Below are 6,733 nucleotides of genomic sequence, written 5' to 3' on the forward strand. Positions count from 1 at the left end.
TCGAACCCAACATTAAGTATTCACTTGTTTATAGTGAATTAACTTTATTTTGATCATATCGGTACAAACACATCCGCTCGAGTACAGAGATCGGAACACACTGAGATCAACAGTTTTCAAAGAAGTTCGTTCTCAAAGATGAGGCGGTCGACTCTTGCAGTCGATAACCATCACAACATCAACCATGATGAATATAAAACAATGACCACCTTTACTCTCAGGCAAACGACCATAAAAATCTACAGCTACTAAATCTAATGGCTTATTCAGAATAATGTTCTGCATTTCTCCCTGACATGCTCCGTTACTTACTTTTACTCTTTGACATTTGTCGCATGTTGATATTTCATTCCTCACCTTCTTTACCATGTTATTAAAGTAGATGTTTTCTTGTAACATTTTTACACATTTCTGTATTCCACAGTGACCATAACTTTCATGGGTGTACTTTATTAAGTTGTCTGCCTCACACTCTGGCCAACATAGCTTCCAATTGTCAGAGTCCACATCTGTTCTTCTAAAGAGTGTTCCCTTAAAGACCTTATAGTATTTGTCAAGTTTATCATATCCTCTTTTGCCTAAACAGTCCTTAACCAATTTCCAGTTAGGATCGTTATTTTGTCCCCTCCTGATGTTATTGCAAAGTGTCCTTATGAGCTTTTCATCTATGATTCCCTTCATGTATCTTATTTTAAATTCTTTTTCTTCCTCTTGATCAAACATTTCCTCATCTCTACCTACTGGTAACCTGGATAAAGCATCATCTACTACATTTTCTGACCCCTTAATGTACTCAATTTCATAGTCAAGCTGTTGCATGAACATTACCAACCTGATTAATCTATAATGGTATAGTCTACACTCCTGTAAATAACTCAAAGCTTTGTGGTCTGAATACACTTTTATTTTGTAAACGCCCAGTGTACTGCGAGTAATTCTTTTTCTGTGACTGTGTAAGTTCTCTCATGTTTAAGTAACATTCTACTGGCAAATGCAATAGTACAATGAAGATTTTTTTTCCATTCACAACTTTCTCCTGAAATAGTTCTGCTCCTAGTCCATAATCACTACTGTTTGTGTGAAGACAAAATTGCAAACAAAATCTGGTCTTTGTATAAGATTGTTCTTACAAAGTTCATTCTTAATTTTCTCGAATGCTTTCTGACACTCTTCAGACCAATTCCATGTAGCATTTTTTCTAAGTAAGTTGCTTAAACATATTTCGATAGAATCCACAGATTCTGTAGAAAGATTTCAATTGTTTTCGGTTTCTAGGAGATGGAAAGTTTACAACTGATTTTATTTTCTCGAGGTCTGCACTTATCCCTTCCTTAGTAATGACATGACCTAAAAATTTGAGTTTTGACACACCAAATTTACATTTTTCTAGCTTTAATGTCAATCCTCCTCTTCTGAGTTTCTCACACACCTTTTTCAATAACTTCACATGAGCCTCCCAACTTTGATTTGACACTAATATATCATCTACATAAATGGTTAATTCTGACACAACTTCTTGGCCAAGTACATAGTCTAGTGCTCTTATAAATTCTGCGACTGATGAGTTTAATCTGAAAGGCACTACACAATATTGGTAACATCTCCAATTGTATAGGAAAGCAGTGTACTTTCTAGAACTAATTGCAAGAGGTACTTGATGAAAACCTGAAGTTAGGTCAAGGCTTGACATAATTTGGATATTTTTAAATTGATGTTCTCTGGGTTGTTGGTATCTCTGTATAAACATCCGTTTAACTGTCTGGAATCTAGAACTAATCTGACTTGTCCATTAGGTTTATTTACAATGACCGAGGGATTATTATAAGGGCTTATACTCCTCCCACTGATTTCACACACTTCCATCTTTTGTAATTCTTTCTCCACTGCTACCCTTTTCGAGACTGAAATACTGTACAGTTTTGTAAAGAAAAGTTCATGGGGCTTCAACTGCAAAGTACATTGGTATTCAATTACTTTACCTGGTATGTTGCTAAATACATCACTATATTCCCACAAAAATAATTTCAACTCTTGTTTTTGGTTCTCAGTTAGTTCTCTAGCTTCGGCTAGTTTTTCATTTACCAAGTTTTCAAACTCTATCTCATCTGTATCAAAATCTGTGACATGGCTTTCGATGTACTTACCTTCTTTTGTAAATTTGATACTATTCATACACGACACATTTGATGTAAGAAGTTTCGTAGCAATGACTTCACCACTTGGTAGAGTCATCATTAATTTCTGTCCTACCCAATCAAATGATGCACTTACTTTTGTTATCCAAGACACGCCTAGGACAAAATCCTCTGAGAGATCAGGAATAATGAGACACCCATGTGACCATAATACTCCTTCAATTTCAAAAGTAATAAAAGCCTGACTCCTTACTGATTTGCTGTGCCTCCCAGTAGCACTTTTAATTCCTACTACAGGTAACTCAACATAATCCTTATTAGTTTTCAGCTTTTTACTTAATGATTGTGATTTCCCAGATCCTTGACTTCCTGTGTCCACTAAACACTTTCCTTTCCATGATCCTATCTGTACATCAATAAACGGACTGGTTACATCAAAGTCAAATTTTTTATTAATATTCTCATGTAATAAGTCATCTTCAGTTTCACTAAATCCATATCCCTTTCTAGTGTCCTTACCTGTATCATTACTACCAGAGTTATATGCTGTTATTACCCTAATTGCATTTTCTTTGGCCTGATTATTATTCCTGAATATTTCATTAATCCAACTACATTCATTTGTGCTATTGTGTGTCTCTCCTTTATATTTATCTCTTAACATTTGTGCAATGTGGTACTTAATTCTATGCCACCATTCTGGATACAAAGTTTCACATATATCAAGTGTTACCTTTCTGAAATTTTCATCACTCTTAATGGCACTACTATTAACCCATAAGTTAAACAAAAATTGCTCACTATCTGACATTTCATCATCTACTCCCGTAATGCTGTTAAGATTATGTGCTGTCAATTCCCTCGCATTGTTTTTCTTACATGCATTAAGATCAAACAGCTCATGGACTAACATTCTGGCATCCTTATCATTCAAATTGTCAACTGTGTTCATGTGTACCTCACTAACTTCATTACTATCATCTTTTATATTAGTAATCCGTAAAGCTTTCAACTCCTCACTTACACCAATAAAACATCTTTCTTCACTATTATCCTCAATCTCCTTTTCTTCCCAATCAACATCACAAAAATTATCCTACTGATCCTCTGCAGCCTCACCTTCAGTATGCAGATACACATTTAATTCATCTTTACTACGTGCAATTTTCATTCCTAGCCCACCAGACTCTTCCATAAGTTCTCTAATTCCTAACACACTTTGATCATTTGAACAACTACAGGGCTATTACAAATGATTGAAGCGATTTCATAAATTCACTGTAGCTCCATTCACTGACATATGGTCATGACACACTACAGATACGTAGAAAAACTCATAAAGTTTTGTTCGGCTGAAGCCGCACTTCAGGTTTCTGCCGCCAGAGCGCTCGAGAGTGCAGTGAGACAAAATGGCGACAGGAGCTGAGAAAGCGTATGTCGTGCTTGAAATGCACTCACATCAGTCAGTCATAACAGTGCAACGACACTTCAGGACGAAGTTCAACAAAGATCCACCGACTACTAACTCCATTCGGCAATGGTATGCGCAGTTTAAAGCTTCTGGATGGCTCTGTAAGGGTAAATCAACGGGTCAGCCTGCAGTGAGCGAAGAAACGGCTGAACGTGTGCGGACAAGTTTCACGCATAGCCCGCGGAAGTCGACGAATAAAGCAAGCAGGGAGCTAAATGTACCACAGCCGACGGTTTGGAAAATCTTACGGAAAAGGCTAAAGCAGAAGCCTTACCGTTTACAATTACTACAAGCCCTGACACCCGATGACAAAGTCAAACGCTTTGAATTTTCGGCGTGGTTGCAACAGCTCATGGAAGAGGATGCGTTCAGCGCGAAACTTGTTTTCAGTGATGAAGCAACAGTTTTTCTTAATGGTGAAGTGAACAGACACAATGTGCGAATCTGGGCAGTAGAGAATCCTCACGCATTCATGCAGCAAATTCGCAATTCACCAAAAGTTAACGTATTTTGTGCAATCTCACCGTTTAAAGTTTACGGCCCCTTTTTCTTCTGCGAAAAAAACGTTACAGGACACGTGTATCTGGACATGCTGGAAAATTGGCTCATGCCACAACTGGAGACCGACAGTGCCGACTTCATCTTTCAACAGGATGGTGCTCCACCGCACTTCCATCATGATGTTCGGCATTTCTTAAACAGGAGATTGGAAAACCGATGGATCAGTCGTGGTGGAGATCACGATCAGCAATTCATGTCATGGCCTCCATGCTCTCCAGATTAACCCCATGCAATTTGTTTCTGTGGGGTTATGTGAAAGATTCAGTGTTTAAACCTCCTCTACCAAGAAACGTGCCAGAACTGCGGAGCTCGCATCAACGATGCTTTCGAACTCATTGATGGGGACATGCTGCGCCGAGTGTGGGAGGAACTTGATTATCGGCTTGATGTCTGCCGAATCACTAAAGGGGCACATATCGAACATTTGTGAATGCCTAAAAAAACTTTTTGAGTTTTTGTATGTGTGTGCAAAGCATTGTGAAAATATCTCAAATAATAAAGTTATTGTAGAGCTGTGAAATCGCTTCAGTCATTTGTAATAACCCTGTATTTTCCAGCTAGGTGTCCCTCTCAGCCCACTCATAAAATAAATCTAAGTTTAATTCTTCTTCACAGTTCTCTAAGCAATCAGTGTCTTGAAATAACTTACCTTTTGTTTCTGGTTTATTTGTATGACATATATTATTTGTAACAGATACCACATTAATGGGATAACACTTCTCTTTAAAATAATTACCATTATGTCACTGGTATTTTTCTGTTTAGTTTGACAGTTTGGGTTGGCACTTTCCATTTGTGAATAAGTAGCTCCTACCTTGCGGACCAGCAATGGAGCCCTATTCAGTTTTTTAACTCCTGTATAGTTGCCTGTTCAGTTCTCCCCATACCATTATGACTATGCCACTCCTTTGGTTTCTTTCCAAAGTGTCTGTTCCCAAATTGATTACAATTATTTCCATATCGACCCTTGTAATGGTAATTGTTTCCTTGTGATCCCTTGAAGTTGTACTGGTGATTTCTCTGATGAGAATCATTACTTCCAAAATTCAGTGGTTCCTTCTTATCGTGTTGTGTGTTTCCCCAATGTATGTCCTGTCTTTTGAAAATGGTTTCAACTATGGTGTGGTGGTTTACCTGTTTTCTCAATAATTCTGTCTAGTTTGTCTTCATTCTTCAAAAACTGATCTATTGTGTCATCAGGTCCATAAGCTAATTCCCACTGTGATTCATATGGCAGCCTTCTTTTTAGTGCATTGATTTGAGTGAGTTCATCAAAAGGTTTGCTTAGGTGAGTGAGTTTCCTTAACTGATTTTTGGAAAATTGCTTCATGCTACCAAACTCTTGTTTATATAGAGGTCCATTCAAGAATTCGCTTTTTATTCTAGCTTGTTCTGTCCCTGGTCAGAATTTACTTAAGAACCTCTCCTCAAACTCTGCAAAAGTTATTCCCTCCACAAATTTAATTTTCAAATTATCATTCATATTTGGAAAAAAGTTATCTTTGCAATTCTGCAGGAAATCTACCGAATGCATACTGCCCTCATCTGAAAAGTTTTTTACTGGAATGTTGCACTACATAGTGCCAATATTGTTTGCCAAACTATTGGTGACCATATTGCTACTAACATTTTCAAGTTTCTTAGTGATGTCACTAATACTATTTTCTAAACTCTTGACTTCATCTTTGCTTATTTGCTTATTTACATATATTTTTTCAGTAATGATTCCTATATTTTGTTCAAATTTGCCTTCTACTTGAACAATTTTATCATCTACAATAGAAATACGATCAGATACTGTATCTTCCACGTGTTTGATATCTGCATGCACAACTTTAAACGCTTTACAGATTTTCTCTGTACCTACGTTAATTTCAAATTTCAGATTTTTTACTTTTGCATCTACATTTTTAACCTTTCTCCCGACATAATTGACCTTACCCGTGATCTTAACCATATTACGACTCAAACTGGAAATTTTTGCTTCTACTTTTTGAAAGTGATAGTCATTTTTCTTTTCATATTCTTTGAACTATTTTTCAAATCTATCACTGATGTCCTTAAGATCCTGGTTTAACTGAGCAACATTGTTTTGGTCCATTTGATTAAAATGAATCTCATTATTTCTCTCCATTTGTTCCAAATGAATCTCATTAGCATCAAGTCTGTCTTTAATATTTCCTAACCACTGCCCATTTTGTCTGTTAGTGTCATCAATTGTCTTAAATTTTCCCTCCATATAATTAATTATTGTTGACAACATGTCTTAACTCTCACGAAATAAGCATCAACCAAAAAACCACAAAGAACGAAACTTGTCTAGCTTGAAGGGGGAAACCAGATGGTAATCACGCTGTAACAGCATGCGTTCTCAGAAATGATAAGTTCACAAAGGTACATGTATCACATTGGAACAACCGAAATAAAATGTTCAAACATACCTATGTTCAGTATTTTAATTTAAAAACCTACCTGTTACCAACTGTTAGTCTAAAATTGTGAGCCATATGTTTGTGACTATTACAGCACCATCTATCACAAAGCGAAAAAAGTGGTCCAACTAAAA

Source organism: Schistocerca serialis, chromosome 5 (genome assembly GCF_023864345.2).
Source record: "Schistocerca serialis cubense isolate TAMUIC-IGC-003099 chromosome 5, iqSchSeri2.2, whole genome shotgun sequence".
Lineage (NCBI taxonomy): Eukaryota > Metazoa > Arthropoda > Insecta > Orthoptera > Acrididae > Schistocerca > Schistocerca serialis.